The following is a 23375-nucleotide window of genomic DNA, read 5'->3' as shown; positions in this document are numbered from 1 at the left end:
TATAGAAGGAAGTTGAAAATAAAGTTGACTGACAAGGAATGAAGAGATTGTCCACAGGATTGTTGAAGAAGAGCACACATGCTGAAGGACCAGGATGATGTGCGTTAAGACATTAGCGGATAACATCCTTGGTACAAGAGGGTAAAGTATGAAGAGGAAGACAGAGATTGGGATACAGCCAACAAATAACTGAGGAAGTGTTGTGCAAGTGCTTCTCTGAGACAAAAAGTTTGATGCAGAAAAGGAATTCATTGCAAGCTGTATCAAACCAGTCAGAAGACTGATGACTCAAAAAGAAGGCAGCAGGAATAAAAACTATTAGATACAGTATTAGTGAGACTTCATCCATTAGCTGGAGGGTTATTGTGCACAGAAATAATCACGAAGAGCTGATCATACATATGGAATGATTAGTGTCTGCCTGTGTATTATTCTCCATAATGACACACCAGTGAACACTAAAATTTGTAGGAAGACAGCCATCAAAAACAGCATTCCAGGTGGGAAAAATATATCTAAAAACAAAGATTTTGTAACTTACCAAATTAAAGTGTTGGTACATTGATAGAGACAATAACAAACACAAACACACACTCTCAAGCTTTCGCAACCCACAGTTGCTTCATCAGAAAAGAGGGAAGGAGAGGGAAAGACGAAAAGATGTGGGTTTTGAGGTAGAGGGTGAGGAGTCATTCCAATCCCGGGGATGGAAAGACTTACCTGACAGGTATACACTCGCGCACACACGCACACACACACACACACACACACACACATGTGCATCTGCACATATACAGACACAAGCCTTGTCTGTTGTCTGAAACACTACATACAAAGTTTGCCAAGGTAATCCCATTCCTGATGTCCAGGCGGAGCTTCAAGGAGTCCTCAGAACCTTAGGCCCCCTACAAAACCTTTCACCTGACTCCATCAACCTCCTGACCACACCGACACCCCACATCCCTACCTTCTACCTACTTCCTAAAATTCACAAACCCAAACATCCCGGCCGCCCCATTGTAGCTGGTTACCAAGCCCCCACAGAACGTATTTCTGCCTATGTAGATCAACACCTTCAACCCATTACAAGCAGTCTCCCATCCTTTATCAAAGACACCAACCACTTTCTCGAATGCCTAGAATCCTTACCCAGTCTGTTACCCCTGGAAACCATCCTTGTAACCATTGACAATTGATGCCACTTCCTTATACACAAATATTCCGCACGTCCAGGGTGTCGCTGCAGTGGAGCACTTCCTTTCACGCCCATCACCTGCCACCCTACGTAAAAGCTCTTTCCTCATTACCTTATCCAGATTCATCCTGACTCACAACTTCTTCACTTTCGATGGTCAGACATACCAACAATTAAAGGGAACAGCCATGGGTACCAGGATGGCCCCTCGTACGCCAACCTATTTATGAGTCACTTAGAGGAAGCCTTCTTGGTTACCCAGGCCTGCCAACCCAAAGTTTAGTACAGATTTATTGATGACATCTTCATGACCTGGACTCACAGTGAAGAAGAACTCCAGAATTTCCTCTCCAACCTCAACTCCTTTGGTTACATCAGATTCACCTGGTCCTACTCCAAATCCCATGCCACTTTCCTTGACGTTGGCCTCCATCTGCCCAATGGCCATCTTCACACATCCGTCCACATCAAAACCACCAACAAGCAACAGTACCTCCATTATGACAGCTGCCACCCATTCCATATCAAATGGTCCCTTCCCTACAGCCTAGGTCTTCGTGGCAAACGAACCTGCTCCAGTCCTGAATCCCTGAACCATTACACCAACAACCTGAAAACAGCTTTCGCATCCCGCAACTACCCTCCTGACCAGGTACAGAAACAAATAACCAGAGCCACTTCCTCATCCCCTCCAACCCAGAACCTACCACAGAAGAACCCCAAAAGTGGCCCACTTGTGACAGGATACTTTCCGGGACTGGATCAGACTCAGAATGTGGCTCACCAGCAGGGATACGACTTCCTCAAATCCTGCCCTGAAATGAGATCCATCTTTCATGAAATCCTCCCCACTCCACCAAGAGTGTCTTTCCTCCATCCACCTAACCTTCGTAACCTCTTGGTTCATCCCTATGAAATCCCCAAACCACTTTCCCTACCCTCTGGCTCCTACCCTTGTAACTGCCCCTGGTGTAAAACCTGTCCCATGGACCCTCCCACCACCACCTACTTCAGTCCTGTAACCTGGAAGGTGTACACGATCAAAGGCAGAGCCACGTGTGAAAGCACCCACGTGATTTACCAACTGACCTGCCTACACTGTGAAGCTTACTATATGGGAATGACCAGCAACAAACTGTCCATTTGCATGAACGGACACAGGCACACAGTGTTTGTTGGTAATGAGGATCACCCTGTGGCTAAACATGCCTTGGTGCACGGCCATCACATCTTGGCACAGTGTTACACCGTCTGGGTTATCTGGATACTTCCCACTAACACCAACGTATCAGAACTCCGGAGATGGGAACTTGCCCTTCAATATATCGTCTCTTCCTGTTACCCACCAGGCCTCAACCTCCGCTAATTTCAAGTTGCCGCCGCTCATACCTCACCCGTCATTCAACAACATCTTTGTCTCTGTACTTCCGCCTCGACTGACATCCCTGCCCAAACTCTTTGCCTTTACATATGCTGCTTGTGTCTGTATGTGCGGATGGATATGTGTGTGTGTGTGTGCAAGTGTATACCTGTCCCTTTTTCCCCCTAAGGTAAGTCTTTCTGCTCCCGGGATTGGAATGACTCCTTACAATCTCCCTTAAAACCCATATCCTTTCGTCTTTCCTGATGAAGCAACCGTGGGTTGAGAAAGCTTGAATTTTGTGTGTGTGTTTGTGTTTGTTAGTGTCTCTATCAACATACCAATGCTTTTGTTTGGTAAGTTACATCATCTTTATTTTTAAATATATTTTTCATAAAACAACCTTTAGAACTATAAACATAGAAGTATTTGTAGTGTCAAATGACAGTAATTAACATTCTGGATAATTAATCTCACTTAACACAGTAAATATATTGCACATCAAAATAGAAAACATGAGTGAGTTAGATTATTAAGTAACAGTTTTTAGAAGGGATCATTGACAAAAGTTTCTGTAACAACTGATCCTCAGTTCTATTGCTATGTCCCTTCCACCCTTCCATTTATTTATTTTCATTCATCCAAGAATCTTCTCACAATAATATAGGAATTGTCATGGTAATACAACAAAAATCAATAGCCCAAAATATAGGCATCAACAGAAAACATAAGCATGTTCTTTAATGATAGGGCAGGTGTGTTAGCCATGGTCTTGATGAAGGAATCATCCCAGCTTATGACTGAAGTGGTTTAGGAAAACCCAACTCAGGGTGGCTGGACAGAATGGACTCCAACCTTCTGAACATGAGGTCATTATTTTAATAGCTGCACTGCCTAATTCAATTGACCCTTAGTGTACATCACTCTTTGACTTCCACACAATTTGTTTCTGATAGCTTAAAAAATATAGTTTTGCTCTTCATCACTGTGTACACTAAGGACACCTGTGGATGACTTGTGGGCCATGAATATGCTGCTAAGCCCTTGAACTAACTCCAGTCTGTTTGGAAAACTGACACTAGGGCCATAAACATTCAGCTATGCTCCCTGTTTATTTTGCTGTCCTTCCCTGCATCCACCTAAAAAAAACTGAGTCAATGTTCCATGACAATGAGTGAGATGTTGAACTCAGGAGAATGACAAGACATTACTACCATGCATTTTAGATCTTGGATACTTGACTTGATCGTAAAAGCAGTAAACCATGACTGTGTATTGAAACAAGTTGTTGTACTTCTCCCATTTTATTAGCGCTAACTACTCTGAGTCCTCCAAGTAATCATTAATTGTATAGCATGCATTATAGTACTTATGATGAGGCTTTACCTGCCTTTTTGAAGAGATGTGTTTTAGTAATTTCCTTAATTTCCTTGGGTAATTTAGTATACAGTTTTATACCACGTAAAAAAATTCTGTTTGGTGTTTTTTGTTTGTTTTTTCCTACATAAACTTGAGTCCAAACTGGCTCTTGTATCATGACTATGTATAGAACTATTAGTGAAACACCTAGTAATGTTTTTCTGATAATGCACCATGGGTTGGTAGACATACTCACTTCGTGCAGTAGGTATACCCAATTTTTTATATAGCTCTTTACAATGAGCATGACTACTACTTCTAATTATTATTCTGATGGCCCTTTTCTGCAGTTTGAAAACTGTTTCTATGTTTTGTGCCTTTGATCTCTAGAAAATAATACCATGCCTAAGAATGTACACAGGAATAATATGTCACCATCAGACATTGGCTATTACAAAATGATGACGAAACCCTAAGAACATAACATACTGATGACATTCTTTTTGCCGGTATCTTTGTGTGTTTATTCCATTCCATGCAAGGTATTCCATTCCGCCACCAGCACAGCTGACAACTGCTGGATGGTCATTCATATCCCACATGTGCTCAATTGGATTGAAATGGGGGAAGGGATGGGGGGGAGGGGGGGGGGGGGGTAGGCAGGCAGTCCACTTGGCAGATTTCTCCAGTTCCAAGAGCGCCTCCTCCTCTTCCCTCTTCCTGCAATATTCAGTATAGCTGCAGATTTTCTTCCATAAAAATGAAGTTAGGCCTGTTACACCTCTGGAAGAACACACACAGTAAAGTGTCACAATAACACTGACCTGTGAATGCAGCGCATTCAAAGATATGGAGGGCAGTGTGCCCATGAAACATTATGCATCTTCACAGAATGACACATGGTCCACCAAAACATTTGCTGAGGATGATTGTTTCGGTGGTCCAGGTGTTGAGTAGAGTTGGAGTGAGGAGGCATAATGTTGCATGGGCATGCTGCCCTTCAAGTTCTTGAGCATGGCCCACTCATCAGGCAATGTCACTGTGACACTGTCTCCTACCCCATGTCCACAGCTCATGATCTTGTGGTAATGTTCTCGCTTCCGGCATACGGGGTCCCGGGTTCGATTCCCGGTGGGGTCAGGGATTTTCTCTGCCTCATGATGACTAGGTGTTGTGTGTCTTTCATCATCATTGACTCGCAAGTCACCAAAATGGCGTCAGCTAAAAAGGAGTTGCAATTTCGGCGGCCAAACACTCCGCATGGGGTCTCCAAGCCAACAATGCCGTACAATCATTTCATTTCATTCCTACCCCATGTGCATCTTTTCAGTGGTGCATTCAGCCTAACTTCATTTTTAAGGATGACAATGCATGACCAAATCAAACAGCACAGGTGGAGGAGTTCTTGGAATCGAGATATTTGGCGAATGAACTGGCCTGCCCATTCCCTGACATAAATGCCATTAAGCACATGTGGGATGCATTGCGAAGACATTACAGCATGTTCATATGTACTAATGACCATCCATCAGTTGTCACCTGCACCGGTGGAGGAATGGGCTGCCCTACGACAAGATCTCATACTGATATTGTGGCCAGCTTGGGAGCACATTGCACAGCATGCATTGCCATCCATGATAAACACACACACTATTACGAATCAAGTTCGGGCTTTTGTGATGTTCAGGGAACTATCATAAATCACAGTAAATTCAGTGTAATTACTGTCTAGAAATAAAAATGTCTCTTTCTATCCATTCCATTGTGTGTTTCTTTCAGTTACCTTCTGTACTATACGGTAGTGATTATTTCTATGTATGATTTAAGTTTCATCAGCTTGTGTTACCTGGCAGTGACACATCATGTGAAAGTTACTCTTGTCCTACAGTTTTGCAAACCAGTGTGCCAAGGACAGAACTGAACCCAACAGACTACCCCGAGGAACACCAATGTTTATAATTATCTTGTCTGACAATTGTTTTACTAAAAAATTATGAGCAGTGGATGTGCGAACTATCCTTAGCATTTGCACCCTGTTTTCAAGGTAACAGTGGAACCACTTGTTTGATTTTCCTCTCATACATGTAGCTTGTTTAGTAGTATTTTACGGCCAACACTGTCACAAATCTTGACAATTCTAAGGATATACTTATAGCTTATTCATCCTTGTCAAGAAAATCAAATGCCACTTTTGTAAGGTTTGTAATGGCTGATATTACACTTCTTTCACTTCAGAAATGAAACTATGCTTCATTCAAAATGTTGTATTTATTCATGTAACTAATTAGTCTGCCTTCATTGTAGATTCAATTATTTTTGAGAGTGAAGACATTAGTGAAACAGGCCTGTAATTTTCAGTACTTTCTGCATTAACTTTCTTTAGTAAGGGCATCACTAGCGCATGTTTTAGGTACCCTGCGAAAATAACTGAACTAAATGGCTCATTTATTGTGTCTGTCAATATGGCCTGTATGCTGCCTGTACACTCCTTCTGAATAGATTGGAGCCTATCTACAGTGTGAGGCATAAAGGATGTATCGTTTTCAAATGAACAATATATGGTGAGGAGTGCTTCAAAAAAATTTTTAATTACAGAATAACAATCAAATAATTTTGCCATTTATCAAAATTAATGGTTGAAAACAACATCTCCCAGGTGACGGCCATTTTCAGTGATGCACTTCTTAACGCACTCTCAGAAGTTGGCTTCAACTCTCTGCAACATGCCTCTGTCTATTTGGACGATTTCCACAGGAACAGCTTCCTTTAGTTCTTCAAGTTTTCATGGTTTATGCACGTACAGGAACAGCTTCCTTCAGTTCTTCAAGTGTTCGTGGTTTATGCACATACACACGTGATTTGAGGTAACACCACAAAAAGTAGTTACACATAGATAGGTCAGCGGAATGAGGAGGCCAATGAATGTCCCAGAACTTTGAAATAACTCTACCATGCCAAACAGTCTTAATTGCTTTCATAGTCAATCTTGCCGTGTGAGTTGTAGCTCCATCCTGCTGAAACCACACTTGCCAAATAGGTATACATTTTTTTTTAAAATTCAGGTAGGATGAATTCAGTGGTCATCTCTCTGTATCATTCAGAGGTTACGGTTACAGTGTTCCCGTTCTCGTCTTGGAAAAAGTATGGACCAATAACATCAGTACCAGTCACAGCACACCAAGCAGTCATCTTGGTATTACTATGTAATGGTTTCTCATCCAGAAGGTTTGGGTTTTCACTGGCCCAATAATGACAGTTCTGCTGATTTAGCATTCCATTCAAATGGAAATGAGCTTCATCACTCATAAGCAAAATAATGTTGTCATTTTGTTCAAATATGGCCTCCATTTCTCTGGCAAAATTTAGCCACTGTTCATAATCTCTTGGGTTTAATTTTTGCACAATGGCGGTTGTGTAGGGATGACATTTTAGGTTAGTGTGCAAAATACACCTTACTGATCGATTACTGATGTGCAGCTCAGCTGAGTGTCTTCTAGCAGATCAACCAGACTACGGAGTATGGCTTGCCGAAATCTTTCCACATTTTCTTGTGTCCGAACTGAGTGAGGAGCTCCTGGTGTTTTTTTGTTCATAACTGTTCCTCATGTTCATCATAAAATGGTGTTATGAGTGGGAACACTATCATGTCTAGCTAGACTGAAATGGCGACAAAACTCAAGCTGCACTGCAATGATAGACTCACTATTGCACACAAAACTATCGTAGCTAAACACACAATGTTGCACAGTCCATGGCTCCATGACCTTGACTAAACAATATGGTAGGAGCTACCGATCATGTTACCACATCCACCCCACTCCAACCACCTGAGCCTGAATGCTAGATGTTCTAAAAACGCCTGTCCTTTCTGCCTCACCCTGTATATCTGCTGGTTTTATCAGTCTCTGTTAGAAACAAGATCATTGCACTTGCTTCGTAAGTCATTGTGGATGCTACACATGTTTTGGAAACATGTTTCTACAGCTCTACAATAGCAGAGAAATAGTCATTTACAAAATTTGCCAATTTTTGAGGATTTTCTGTTGTTGTACCCTCACTTTGAATCGTATCAAGTTATACCTGTGTCTTCCTTTTGCAGTTCCTTGTTTTATGACATCCTACACTTCTTTGCTTCTATTTTGTGCATTAAATAGTACTTTGTCTTTGAATGGCTTTTTCTGTGGCAAGCACTACCCTCCTGTATATTTTTTTAACACCTGTGATAGTAATTTAGGAACTGTGGATTAGTGTAGTGCTTTTGCAAAGAACTGAAATTTTTAAGTCTGAGAAAACTTTATAATACCCACAGTAACCATTTACTTTCCTTATCTGTTTCAGTAGAAGTGATTACTTTTGGAAATGTATCTTCAAAAATTAACGTAAACCATATGTATAATCTAATTATGTTCTTAACACACTGGTGTGCAAAACTTTAGGACACAAGTAATTTTTTAATGATATTTCACTGCCAAGCAACATAAAGTGATGAAACTTAAATTGTACATAACAAGAATCATTACAGTACAGTACAGTACAGTGCAGCAGGTAAGTGAAAGGAATATGCAATGAGAGAAACAGAAATAACATTTCTATTCCAAGACAATAATTCTATACAGGGTGTTACAAAAAGGTATGGCCAAACTTTCTGGAAACATTTCTCACACACAAATAAAGAAAAGATGTTATGTGGACATGTGTCCGGAAATGCTTAATTTCCATGTTAGAGCTCATTTCAGTTTCGTCAGTATGTACTGTACTTCCTTGATTCACCACCATGATTTCATACGGGATACTCTACCTGTGCTGCTAGAACATGTGCCTTTACAAATACGACACAACATGTGGTTCAGGCACGATGGAGCTCCTGCAAATTTCAGTCGAAGTGTTCGTACGCTTCTCAACAACAGATTCGGTGACCGATGGATTGGTAGAGACGGAACAATTCCTTGGCTTCCACACTCTCCTGACCTCAACCCTCTTGACTTTCATTTCTGGGGGCATTTGAAAGCTCTTGTCTACGCAACCCTGGTACCAAATGTAGAGACTCTTCATGCTCTTATTGTGGACGGCTGTGATACAATACGCCATTCTCCAGGGCTGCATCAGCGCATCAGGGATTCCATGCGACTGAGGGTGGATGCATGTATCCTCGCTAACCAAGGACATTTTGAACATTTCCTGTAAGAAAGTGTTTGAAGTCACGCTGGTACGTTCTGTTGCTGTGTGTTTCCATTCCATGATTAATGTGATTTGAAGAGAAGTAATAAAATGATGTCTAACATGGTAAGTAAGCGTTTCCAGACACATGTCCACATAACATATTTTCTTTCTTTGTGTGTGAGGAATGTTTCCTGAAAGTTTGGCCGTACCGTTTTGTGACACCCTGTATACACTTCATCATAGGTTTGATTTGGCTAGAAAGGACACTAAACTGAGCATTGGTTTGAATTTGGGAATTGTCCTTCCAGCATAACTTCTATTCTTGTAAACACTCAGACTTAAACTTCCATTAATTCTCAGTCGCAGAACCCCTACTCCACCCACCTGCTGTCACTCTTTTCTCTCTTATTATTTTCCTCTGCATTTGTCCTGTCCTGATTTCATACTCTCACTGCCCCCACATTTCTCCCTCTCTCTCCTGCTGCAGCCTCTCAGTTTGGTGTTCATTGTGATTGTTAATCATTATTTTACCATTGTTGCTCAAAGCCACTTATGTGGTGTTTATAGGGAGGAGGGGAGGGGGTGGGAGAGGGTACACACATGTGCACAATTATCTGAAGTGTTGTATGTTTCAGCATGCCATCCATCTATCAGGTGCACAAAATTGGTTACCTTTCCTTATTTCTGTTTTTTGTCTCCATCTTGGTATCCCCATTGCTACAAAAATATTCAATGATTACAGTATTTACATAATATCATACAACAATTTGATTTTACTATTGGTGTCAAAATTGACCAAATAGTGAGATATTTCCTTTCAATCATTTAATTTTGTTGTATGAACCACAAAATATCTTAAGTTAAGTGTTACTATTCATCTCACAAGTTTTCAATTTTCATTGAATAACAATTGTATGTAACTGATTCTCCACAAGAGGCTTGTAATAGAATTCTTCAGTATTCGATTCTTTGCCCTTTTAGTTACACACTATCTGATCAAAAGTACCTGGACACTCATATACACTCCTGGAAATGGAAAAAAGAACACATTGACACCGGTGTGTCAGACCCACCATACTTGCTCCGGACACTGCGAGAGGGCTGTACAAGCAATGATCACACGCACGGCACAGCGGACACACCAGGAATCGCGGTGTTGGCCGTCGAATGGCGCTAGCTGCGCAGCATTTGTGCACCGCCGCCGTCAGTGTCAGCCAGTTTGCCGTGGCATACGGACCTCCATCGCAGTCTTTAACACTGGTAGGATGCCGCGACAGCGTGGACGTGAACCGTATGTGCAGTTGACGGACTTTGAGCGAGGGCGTATAGTGGGCATGCGGGAGGTCGGGTGGACGTACCGCCGAATTGCTCAACACGTGGGGCGTGAGGTCTCCACAGTACACCGATGTTGTCGCCAGTGGTCGGCGGAAGGTGCACGTGCCCGTCGACCTGGGACCGGACCGCAGCGACGCACGGATCCACGCCAAGACCGTAGGATCCTACGCAGTGCCGTAGGGGACCGCACCGCCACTTCCCAGCAAATTAGGGACACTGTTGCTCCTGGGGTATCGGCGAGGACCATTCGCAACCGTCTCCATGAAGCTGGGCTATGGTCCCGCACACCGTTAGGCCGTCTTCCGCTCACGCCCCAACATCGTGCAGCCCGCCTCCAGTGGTGTCGCGACAGGCGTGAATGGAGGGACGAATGGAGACGTGTTGTCTTCAGCGATGAGAGTCGCTTCTGCCTTGGTGCCAGTGATGGTCGTATTTGTGTTTGGCGCCGTGCAGGTGAGCGCCACAATCAGGACTGCATACGACCGAGTCACACAAGGCCAACACCCCGCATCATGTTGTGGGGAGCGATGTCCTACACTGGCCGTACACCTCTGGTGATCATCGAGGGTTCACTGAATAGTGCACGGTACATCCAAACCGTCATCGAACCCATCATTCTACCATTCCTAGACCGGCAAGGGAACTTGCTGTTCCAACAGGACAATGCACGTCCGCATGTATCCCGTGCCACCCAACGTGCTCTAGAAGGTGTAAGTCAAGTACACTGGCCAGCAAGATCTCCGGATCTGTCCCCCATTGAGCATGTTTGGGACTGGATGAAGCGTCATCTCACGTGGTCTGCACGTCCAGCACGAACGCTGGTCCAACTGAGGCGCCAGGTGGAAATGGCATGGCAAGCCGTTCCACAGGACTACATCCAGCATCTCTACGATCGTCTCCATGGGAGAATAGCAGCCTGCATTGCTGCGAAAGGTGGATATACACTGTACTAGTGCTGACATTGTGCATGCTCTGTTGCCTGTGTCTATGTGCCTGTGGTCCTGTCAGTGTGATCATGTGATGTATCTGACCCCAGGAATGTTTCAATAAAGTTTCCCCTTCCTGGGACAATGAAATCACGGTGTTCTTATTTCAGTTTCCAGGAGTGTATATTACAGAACTGACCAATAGATGCCATGAGAGGCAGATCTACCAGACCTCATGGACTGATGCACAGGAATCGTCGAGCATTGTGTAAAAAATCACATGAAATCATTAGAAGGAATCACTTGTCAGTTACAAAATGCTACCAGCAGCCCGGCTAGCTCAATACTGTGTGTAGGAAGTTAAAACCTATGGGGTACGGTGGTTGAGCATCTCCTTACAAGCCACGTGTTTCTACTGTCAGTGCTAAGAAATGCTTGATATGATGTAAAGAGCAAGCCATGGAACAGTGGATGACTGGAAATGAATGATTTGAAGTGATGAATCTGGCAAATTCCTGAAGAAAGTTACCTGCTGTAATGTGTAATATCATCAGTGAAATACATAGAAGGTGGTATTCTGTATGGGAGTGTTTCTCATGGTTTGGATGTGATTCCCTCATCACACTTGCAAACACACATTTTATAGCTTTGTGTACTGCATACAGTGGGGAAACAGTTTGGAGACAAACATGCTGCTTTGTGGACAATAACATTCAAGAAATAGCCTGGCTTGTCCAGAGTCCGGTCATGAACCCAATGAAATACTGTGGGGAAGAATTAGAACATCAATTTTACTTCAGAGCACAAGGTCCAACTTCATTGTATTTTCAGTTTAGTGATGAGGTTGAAGAGTATCTGCTAGGGCTGAATAGGATATTATTCACTTAAGACAAATTAAGCTTCATGTGTACTCCAATGAAGCAAATGTGAAGTAGGTATTGTGGTGTAGCAACCCGAATGACGACCAGGACAGATAACTTGAAGAACTGTCATGGAACTCAACCTACAGACATTTAATACACATTGCAATTGTGAACCTACAAAGGGAGAATCAGAGCAATGTCAAATAAAGATGTCACTGTAACAAATATGGCAGTGATGTGCTGTGTGACAAACTGGCAGGTTGAGGGTGCAATGACATCAAATGATCACAAAATTACACACTGTATCACCACTAGAAGGGAAACCCAAGACACCAGAGAAGACATGTGAACATGTCCCAAATAGAGTGTCAAGAAGGCTAACTGAGAAGTGTGTTTTGGTGTTGGGCAAGTCCATCGCGGAGTGATGATATAGACATTAAAGTGCAAGAACTGATAGTGGCCATACCTGGAGCAATGGAAGCATTGATACCTATCAGGAGAGGTCCTTCTAGAGGAGTTCCTTGCATCTGGACCAAGATGTTGTTAGAATTAAGATGTGAAACATTAAGAGGCAGGAAGCTATACCAGAGCAGCATGACGCAAGACTAAAGAATCTGATGTTAAGCAAAATTTTAAGAAAGAGTTATGGAGAACAAAAACTGAATGATGGAAACAGTTTGTGAACACTATCTTAGAAACCAGTCTCAAAGAAATACAAAACAAAATAGACTGTTCAAAAGTAGTGACCATCAGACTGTGCACTTGTTCAAAAGAAATGATGAAATGGTAATAGAAAGTTGTCCTGGTAATTAAAACAGTGCTCTTGATGACAAAGAGGAGAGACAGAAGATCAGCATAGGTTAAGGGAAGACTACAGAAATAAAAAGCGCCTTCACACAATAAGAAATCAGACAAATAGTTTTAAGAATGAAAAGAAAAAAATCTCCAAAACCAGATGGGATCCCTGTCAAAATAGTACTAGCCTTATATGACAATTAGATAGCCACTTGTGTAAACTGTTCAGTGAGTGTCCGATGCAAGGAAGGATCCCTGCACTATGGAAGAATGCTGAGGTCTGTTGACCAGGATAATATGAGGGCATGTCCAATAGGAGAAACAACCCTCTACATTTTAAAATCACCCTACTAAAATGAACAGAAATAGAACAGAATCAGTAGTACTGACACTAATATTAGTAGCTGGATAACTGATTAAGAGGTTTCATTATAGTTTTGTAGTGGCAATATAAATATTTAAAATATATACTAGGAATAAATAATTAATATGTAGATGTATTATTATCCACAAAAAGGCTAGTGCTATGGCCTGTTTTAGCTTCACAAATAATAGACCATAATTGTGTCGGATAAATAAATAATTCACTACCTTTTGTGGTTTCAGCTCTTGAGGGAGGAAGGGCTGCCATTTCCCCATACACAATCAATCATATCATTGAAAGTGTCCCCAACTGAGTTCAAGCCATCATAAAAATGAAGGGTGGGCACAACCCATGTTAATGTCCATTAATAGGTGACTACAAACTTTTGCTCAGATGGGTTATGATCTACTGCACATCTAAAGTAGTCTGTTGAGATTGAAATGTTCACACTACAGTAGTGCTTCTCCATTTACAACAACATTCTACAAAGCACTATGAAGGGTACAGAAGAGGGTACTTAGCATTGTATGATGTAGATTTCTTTCCATTCTAATCACCTATGGAACATGGGAAAAATAACTACATAAATGCTGTGTGTGCACTGTAACTGGTCTAATCTTGTCTTCACAGTCCCAACAGGAGCAATATGAGGGGAGCTGAAGTATACCTCTGGAGTCTCCCCTTAAGGATACAGGGTACTTATAAATGGTGGAAAAATCAAATTTTTTTATGACTTTATTAAATTCTATAGTCTTTCATGATTACATTGATATATACATTGTTGTTGCGGTCTTCAGTCCTGAACCTGTTTGATGCAGCTTATAACAATACAGCCCGACCCGTGGGTTAACTGAAATGACTGATACCAACTGTTTTTTGATATGTAACTGTGTAGTTATTGGACAATACAGTGCCCTAGGGATTTGTATGTGTACCTATGTGTATTTATATATCAGTCTGTCGCATTTACTAGTAATATTCTGTATTCGTTGTGAAAAGACTTATTGTCGTCATTAACGGAATTACATAATAAATGCCAAATTAAATGATTCATCAGCAGGGTGAGCTAAGAAATGTAAAGTAACGGATAATAAGATACTGTAGAAGTATTGGTATAAGTGGTCAGAGCCACTAATTACGATCATTTGGAACAAGAAATGTATTAGTATAGAAAAAGCTTCATTATCTTGAGAAACAGCTTTTTAAGTGATTACCAAGCAATGTATTCGTACTTGTTATTCATTTTATATCCTATTTTGAAATTAATGTACTTTGTAAACACATTTTGATTAACTCTCCAATTGTTTGCATCACACAATGTTCAGATTTTTCGTATTTCAGGGCGTATTTGTAACTTCCTTGTATACAGTCTGATAGAAAGCAGAATTTGTGATGTCATTAAATGTTAGTATCTGAAACCGAACTGTAATTAATTAAATAACTCAAAATTCACAAAAGACATTATTGTAATTAGAACCATATCGATTTTTAATATTTAAACCTAGTGATGACACTACAAAAATTACGTCAACTAATATTGTTAATTTTTCCTTATTCGGGTGTAATGTCTGTTCGCAAACATTTTGTACATTTTAATTGTAACTTTGAAATTCTTCAGAATTAATAATGCAATATTTTGTGAGTGATTGTTAAAATTCTATATAAGCAGAGATGATGCGAGGTCAGAGTCAGTCAGTTGTTTGTGATGTTTTCGGCTGGAGAGTCTGTACAAGTGACGCCTGTAAATAAATAATGTGAAGTGTGAAGAATTCTCCGATTTCTTCATCTAAAAATGAACCCCCAAAAGTTAAGTTTATAAATATAAAGCTGCTCGACGAACAAGTAGCTTTATAAGTGGTGGTGTGAGCTGGGATTTGATGATTGAAATCGGAACTGTTTTTAAAAAGTAATTGTTTCAGGTGACCGCAAGACGAATACTAAACATAAATTGTGAAGAAATTTTTGTGTTTATGGACGCACAGAACGAGTGGATGTTGCTGCATGAGAAGAGTTGGTGTGGAAAAGAAATACAAAGAAAATCATCACCTGCATGGGGAGATCGTAAATCATAACAACTGATCTGATGATAATGGACCAAATTCTCGGACTGCACCGCTGGAATTCAGATGAGTAACAGTTTTTTTTTTAATTAATTTGTGTTTTTTTTTTGTTTTTGTGAGGAAAAGATTTTACTATGGCTGATAAAAAGTGTGTAGGCGGTGAATCAATTGAAAACACTTCGGACCTAGGATCGAGTATCAGTGAACTAAGTGTAGATCGAGGTTTTGGTGGAGAGGGTTCCAGTGAAAATGTCGCCACAAGTACTCCAATTGCACAGGGAAGAGTAGGCGGAGACGATCTGTTAATGTTATTAATGCAACATATGAAAGAAGCGAAGAAACAGATGGGACAGATTAGGCAGGATACTAGTAAGATAAGGGAAATCCAGGATGGTTTGGCAGCACTAAAAATGACTGTCGAGACAGGGCAGGGTGAACTCAATACTCGTGTAGGAGCAGTGGAAGAACTGGTTGATGTATTAGAAACTAATTTCACACAAGAGTTGTCCAAAAATGAGGAAAGGTTCAAAAAACTAGATAAGCATGTAGAAGTAGAAAATTCAAAACTGAAAGTAGAGGTTGTTCAGACTAAGAGAATCTTAGAAGAAAAGCTTGAATCCAATAAAAAGAATTCAGAGTTAAAATTTGCAGAAATTTCCAATCAAATAAGTAATGTAGATCTAAAGTGTGATGAAAAAATAGATTTGTGTAAAAATAATGTTGTAGGTTTAAGTAAGAAAGTTGTAGAGTTACAAGAAGGTGTAGCCCAAAGAAATTTTGTTAGCAATTTTAATTGTGTATGGGGTGGCATACCTTTAAAATGCTTTCCAGGAGATGGGAAATTGCATCCAGTCGATTTTTTACAGCATTGTCAGGATAATTTTAGTAATGACATGACAGATAATGTAAAAATTAAATTTGTTAAACGATTTTTGGATGGAGAAGCAATCTCGTGGGCAAATCAGAATGTTAATTCTACCATGTCATATAATGAATTTGAAAGAAAGTTTTTAAATAAGTTCTGGTCAGATTCTGAGCAAGCTAGGATTAAAAGTGAGTTTTTGAATGGTCGAATGTATAGGGAAAGTGATGGTAGCTTGAAGTGTTTTTGTGAAAGTCAGTTGAGGAAATTAGTACACCTCGACAAACCTTTTGATGAACTAATACAAATAGATGCATTAAAAAGAAGACTACCAAAAAGAGTACAGTGGGAGTTGATTTATGGACCAGATGATTCTGTAGATCAGTTCTTGAGGTATGTAGATAAGTTGGATAGAGCTTTTGAGAGAAATGAGAGGTTAAACAATGGCAGATTTGGCAATCAACCAACTGGGGGGTGGAACCAAAGCAGGAATCAAGGCAGGAGTAATAATAGTGATAACAGATGGATCAACCATAGTAATGGGGATGGAAACAGAGGGCACAATAGCAGGGAGAGACCTTGGGAAAATAATAACAGACAATTTGATAATCACCAATCAGGACAAGGCAATTTAAACTGACAGATGCCTCATTGGGAGCCTGTCAGTTTGGGGCAAGAAATGTGTACCGAAATCAGGCTAAACACCACTGGTCTAGAGACACCGAAAATAATTACAGAAGACAGAATAATCGAAGATGTTGGAGTGGAAGTGACAGTACTAATGTAAGACGAGTGCATCAAATTGGCAAATTGCAGTTTAACAGTAAACTCTGGAAATGTATGAATGAAAGTGTTGTAGATAGAAGTAATAGCATCTGTAAGAATGTTGAGGAAGTTCCGTTAGAGGAAGAAACTATTTCAAGTCTATATAATCAGTGTGGTAATGAAGTTTGCAAGGAAAATGTTGGTTCTGATAGTAATCTTGATGAGTTTGGATTAAGTAAATTAATGAAAGAAGAACCTATCCCTGTTAAGCACTTAAGTGATGATACCTGTACTAGTGTACATGTCAACAATTCTGATGGTCATAGTAAAGATGTTGTAGAAGTGTTCAGTGTTGGAAATGATAGCATATGTAGTAATATTGATAGTGAAAGTGTTGGAAGTAATGATGAATGTGAGGAAGAATTAGATGACATGGTGTATTTGGAGGTTAAAGAAGATTTAATTAGTAGTGAAGAAGATGATATCAGTAGTATTTGTGAAGAATATGAAGATCAGATTGTGCCAATGAAAACTGGGAAGGTATCATCAGATAAGGAACATGCAGAGAGCCATCATAATGTAGATGAGATGCTAGAAATGTTATGGGATACTTACAAGGATTATAGTGACAGTGACAGAATAAAAAGGGTCATCAAGATTATTTGTGAAGAATTGCATTCCAACTGGCAAGGTAGAACCAATCAACAGGCTTACAGTGGGATCAGTTCCGGGAAAAACAGACAGTGTGTTAAGGACAGACGTGACATCAAGCAATCATCTGATATAGCATTAAGTAAAATTCAGACAAGTAAGAGAAATTGTACAGGCAAAAATGGTACAAATTACTTGGACTTTAGAGATATTGAAGAAGATCTGTTGGATGAAAATGAGGACAGTAAGAAGGAAAAAGTTTTAGGTTGCCCGTATATACGTATAAAAGTTGCAAATTATGAAGGACTTTGCCTCTTAGACACGGGTAGTCCTGTCTGTGCTATTTCTGAAAAATTTAGAGACCAGATAAGACATAGTGATGACTTTGAAGAATATCCTGTTATTGGAATCAAAATTAAGGGAGCAACTGGTAGGCACAGCAAAGTTGTAAACAGGCAAGCCTTAATATCTTTCACTATTAATGATGTACAGTATAACCAAGGATGCTTTGTAGTACCTGATCTCAATGAGAATATTTTGTTTGGAATGAATTGGATACAAGGAGTAAATGCAGATTTTGACTGGAATAACAAAAAGTTAAAGCTCACCAAGCCAAAGGCAGATGGAACACATGTGACTGAACTAATTATCCAAAATTGCCTAGAGAATAATTTTCAGATTAGAAGAGTGATTTGTACAGATGAGAAGATCGACATTAACAAGGAAGACAATGAAGAAGACTGCAGTGAAGACAAGTATGCTGAATTAGTGGCCACCAAACTAAAAGAAGCTGGTAATTTAAATGAAGAACAGACAGATCGACTAGGCAGTTTGTTGTGGGAATACAAAGATGTGTTTAATGAGAAACCTGGGAAAGTGAAGAACTATGAATGTAGACTTAAACTAAAACCTCACGAACCATTTTTCATCAAACCCTATGGAGTACCCATTTCAAAAAGAAAAGCTGTGGAGGAAGAACTACAAAAGATGGAAGAGTGGAGAGTAATTGAAAGATGTAATAGTGCATACAATAACCCGTTGGTGGTGGTTTCCAAACGTGATGGTGGAGTAAGACTTGTGCTCGATTCAAGACATTTAAACAAATACCTTGAGAGGGAAACTGATCACCCTGAAAATATAGATGAGTTATTACATAAGTTTGAACATATGAAGTACATGTCTAGCTTAGACTTAACAGCTGGTTTCCATCAGATACCATTAGAGATTCAGTCTAGAAAATATACTGCGTTTTTATATAGAGGAAGATGTTATTGCTATTGTGTTGTACCATTTGGCCTTAATGTATCAATTGCAGAATTTATTCGAGCATTGGATTTTGTTCTAGGAAAAGAACTGTTAAGAAAACTAATCCTTTATGTTGATGACATACTTGTAACAGGAAAAAGTTGGGAAGAACATATACATTTGTTGGGTGAAGTGTGTTACAAATTAAGACAGGGAGGCATGTCATTAAAACTAGAGAAGTGCAAATTCGGAGTTAAACAGCTCAAATTTTTAGGCCATACCATATCAGAAGAAGGAATCTTACCTGATGAAGAAAAACTTGAAGCCATTGCAAAATTTCCTGCACCCAAGACTAAGAAACAACTTAAATCATTCTATGGAATTTGTGGCTACTACCGGAAGTTTGTCAGCAATCAAGCTTTAAATGTACCGTGTTTGAACAACTTGTTGAAGAAGAAGAACACCATTTGGGTATGGGACAAGGATTGTCAGGAAGCATTCGACAACATCAAGAAACAGATGTGCAACAGTAAAATGTTATACAGACCTGACCTTACAGAACCATTTTGTATCATGACCGACAGCAGTGACTATGGACTGGGAGCTCATTTGTTCCAAGAAAAGATTGTAGATGGTGTGACGGAGCACAGGTCAATAGCTTTTGCCAGTAGAACTTTACAGAAACATGAGAAGTCATACACTGTCACCGAAAAAGAATTGTTAGCAGTCTATTGGGCTTTCATCAAGTTCAAGAATTACCTATTAGGACATCAAGTGGTAGTATACACAGACCATAAGGCTTTGATCTACATACAAGAGTGTACTTTGCATCACAGCAGGATAACCAGGTGGGCACTATTCCTCCAGCAGTTCGACTATACAGTAAAATATATAAAAGGTGAAGAAAATCAAATCGCAGATGCTCTATCAAGGTTGCCAATGGGAGGAGAAGGTGAAAATAACAGTGATGAGTGTGAAAGGGAGTTTCGGATTATGTATCTAAAAGGGGTGAAAGATGAGAATGAAATCAGGAAAATTTGTAATGACATCCGTAGATATCAAAACCATGATTCCAACTGGAAGTTAGTTAAAAGTTATCTAGGTAAAAGAGGATATGAGAAAGTAGAGCAGTATTACAAAGTGCATAAGGGTATACTATTCAGAAGATACAGTGCAGACAGTGACACTTGGAGATTGTGTTGGCCAGAACAGTATATTGAAGTGTTGATAAAGTATGTACATGAAAGTTTCGGGCATTGTGGGACACTGAAATGTATCCAAAAGATTCAAGAAAATGTGTACTTCTACAACATTGCTAGGAGAGTGAGAAAGCAAATATCTACATGTGACAGGTGTCAGAGAGTAAAAGTTAGCAATCAAACTTGCAGAGGATATATGCAAAACATCTTGCCAAAGGAACAACTACAACTTGTAGCAGTTGACCTTTATGGATCATTGCCTAAGGCTAAAGGAGGATTTTGTTACATATTTGTCATGGTGGATCTTTTTTCAAAATTCATTAAACTATATCCATTGAAGAAAGCAACAAGTAAGAACATCATTTTGAAAATTAGAAGAGACTATTTCACAAAGGTGGGAAAACCAAAGAGCATGCTCTCTGACAATGGAGCACAATTTACTTCTAAAATTTGGAAAACATTTGTGGAGGATGAGAACATAAACCATATTCTGATCTCTGCGTATCACCCGTCCAGCAATCCGGCTGAACGTTACATGAGAGAAATAGGGAGATTATTTAGAACTTATTGCAACAAAAATCATGTGAGTTGGATAGAGTACGTAGACAGCTTTGAAGATATACTGAACAGCTTACAACATTCGTCTACTGGGTTCTGCCCATATGAAATACTGTATCATAAGAAACCGCCAAATCTGATCAACGAATTAATTGAATTCCCAGCATGTAAAGCTATGAGTCCACAGGAAAGAGAAGAAATAGTCAAGAAAGTAATGGAACAACAGGGGAAACTAAGAAAAAACAAACATGACAAGAAGTTGAAACCTACAAATTTTAAAATTGATGATCTGGTCCTGGTGAAAACACATGAAAAATCCAAAGCGATAAGCAATGAATTAAAGAAATTCTTTGACATCTATATTGGCCCATTCAAAATTCAGTCTATGCCACACCCAAATGCATATAGATTAGTGTACCCAAAGTCAGGAAGACTATTTGGTTTACGTAACATAACTGAACTGAAACCTTATAAACAAGTGTCAAATACCAAGAAAAAATAAGATAATGTAAAAGCCCTCAGGAGGATACATCCTGTATCAAGTGCGTGCCGAGCACTAGGTCTCCGAGCTATGTAGCATTCTATTTTCTTCTTTTCGTTTTCGGATGATACATCTTTTACTCATCTATAAACCTATAACGAAGTTATCTCTCACTGAAAATACTAGCCATTCTTTTAGTATAAGTTTTTTTGTATGTCATATGATTATTGAGTGACATTGTTTGAAAATAAGTAAATAAATTTAACTGTGTATAAAATTTGAATCCTCCCTTGACTAATGACTAATAATTCTTTAAGCATTTCAGGCAATAGTTATTACTATAATTCCTGATTAATATGTGGTGTAAAACTTTTCCAGATCCATATGTGTGTGTGTACTCTATGTTATGTAATATTGTAAATAAATTACTGTTAGCATTTTCATTACAGAATAGAATCCAAGGGGATATAAGATAATGGAGGTCATTGTGGTTATGGTCTGTAGAGTATGTATTTGATTTGTGGGTGGTTCTTTGAAGATTATAGGCTTGGTCATGATTTTGTTAGTTTGCCAATGAGATATACAAATGGACAATGTTAAGGATGTACACGTGTTACTAAATGGACAAGTTGTACTGTGAAAAATGAGTAAGTTTGTCATTACAAGGTGGTGTGCTAATGAACAATCAGTGAGTTTGTGTTTGATATGATAAAGAGCTAAAGGATATCTGGGACATTTAATATGCTGTATAGTGTATTATGCTGAAATATTAATCAAAAAAAGAAAGGATACATAAATAATTCATTTTTGTTCATTAACTTTAAGTTGTATATAGCTAAATCCTTACAGTTTAGAGATGCTTAATTTTGTGTGATTTTGTCTATAAATATACTAATAGTGTAGGATAGTATGTTAATGATTTTGATACATTTATACCTGATGTGACCTTAATTGTAACCTGCACGAGTACCTTGCGAAATGAGTTCATCCCTGTTCCTACCTAGAGAACTGTATCAAAGATCCTTACCTGACCTGAAAAAAAATGAAGAAACTGAAAAACTAATAGTGGACTGTGCTATTGCAGTGTAGAGACTGCCAGAAGCAGAGGGGCTGCAGACACAAGATGGACAGCGCATTGGGACGGATGATTGTGAGCTGCCAATTCATTAAGATATGCAACATGCACCAGTGACTGGAGTAACAGCTAAGAAAAAAAGAAATTCTATTTTGGAGGGTATTTAGCAGCCATTCATACAAGTTACACTTGTAAGAGTGGCTGGGGGGGTGTATAACAATACAGCCCGACCCGTGGGTTAACTGAAATGACTGATACCAACTGTTTTTTGATATGTAACTGTGTAGTTATTGGACAATACAGTGCCCTAGGGATTTGTATGTGTACCTATGTGTATTTATATATCAGTCTGTCGCATTTACTAGTAATATTCTGTATTCGTTGTGAAAAGACTTATTGTCGTCATTAACGGAATTACATAATAAATGCCAAATTAAATGATTCATCAGCAGGGTGAGCTAAGAAATGTAAAGTAACGGATAATAAGATACTGTAGAAGTATTGGTATAAGTGGTCAGAGCCACTAATTACGATCATTTGGAACAAGAAATGTATTAGTATAGAAAAAGCTTCATTATCTTGAGGAACAGCTTTTTAAGTGATTACCAAGCAATGTATTCGTACTTGTTATTCATTTTATATCCTATTTTGAAATTAATGTACTTTGTAAACACATTTTGATTAACTCTCCAATTGTTTGCATCACACAATGTTCAGATTTTTCGTATTTCAGGGCGTATTTGTAACTTCCTTGTATACAGTCTGATAGAAAGCAGAATTTGTGATGTCATTAAATGTTAGTATCTGAAACCGAACTGTAATTAATTAAATAACTCAAAATTCACAAAAGACATTATTGTAATTAGAACCATATCGATTTTTAATATTTAAACCTAGTGATGACACTACAAAAATTACGTCAACTAATATTGTTAATTTTTCCTTATTCGGGTGTAATGTCTGTTCGCAAACATTTTGTACATTTTAATTGTAACTTTGAAATTCTTCAGAATTAATAATGCAATATTTTGTGAGTGATTGTTAAAATTCTATATAAGCAGAGATGATGCGAGGTCAGAGTCAGTCAGTTGTTTGTGATGTTTTCGGCTGGAGAGTCTGTAC

General features: G+C 39.3%; 1 long non-coding RNA gene across 1 annotated transcript; it reads left to right on the top strand.

Annotated features, from left to right (window-relative positions):
• Positions 1 to 14183: 14183 nt before the first annotated feature.
• On the top strand, positions 14184 to 22372 carry LOC126356010 (uncharacterized). Its single transcript, XR_007565562.1, has 2 exons — positions 14184 to 15487; positions 22263 to 22372. It is a non-coding gene; the product is annotated as an uncharacterized LOC126356010 (long non-coding RNA).
• The last annotated feature ends 1003 nt before the right edge of the window (positions 22373 to 23375 follow it).

Source organism: Schistocerca gregaria, chromosome 3 (genome assembly GCF_023897955.1).
Source record: "Schistocerca gregaria isolate iqSchGreg1 chromosome 3, iqSchGreg1.2, whole genome shotgun sequence".
NCBI classification, from domain to species: Eukaryota; Metazoa; Arthropoda; class Insecta; order Orthoptera; family Acrididae; genus Schistocerca; species Schistocerca gregaria.
Note: the sequence above shows the minus strand (reverse complement) of the source record. Positions and strands in the feature narration are given on the sequence as shown.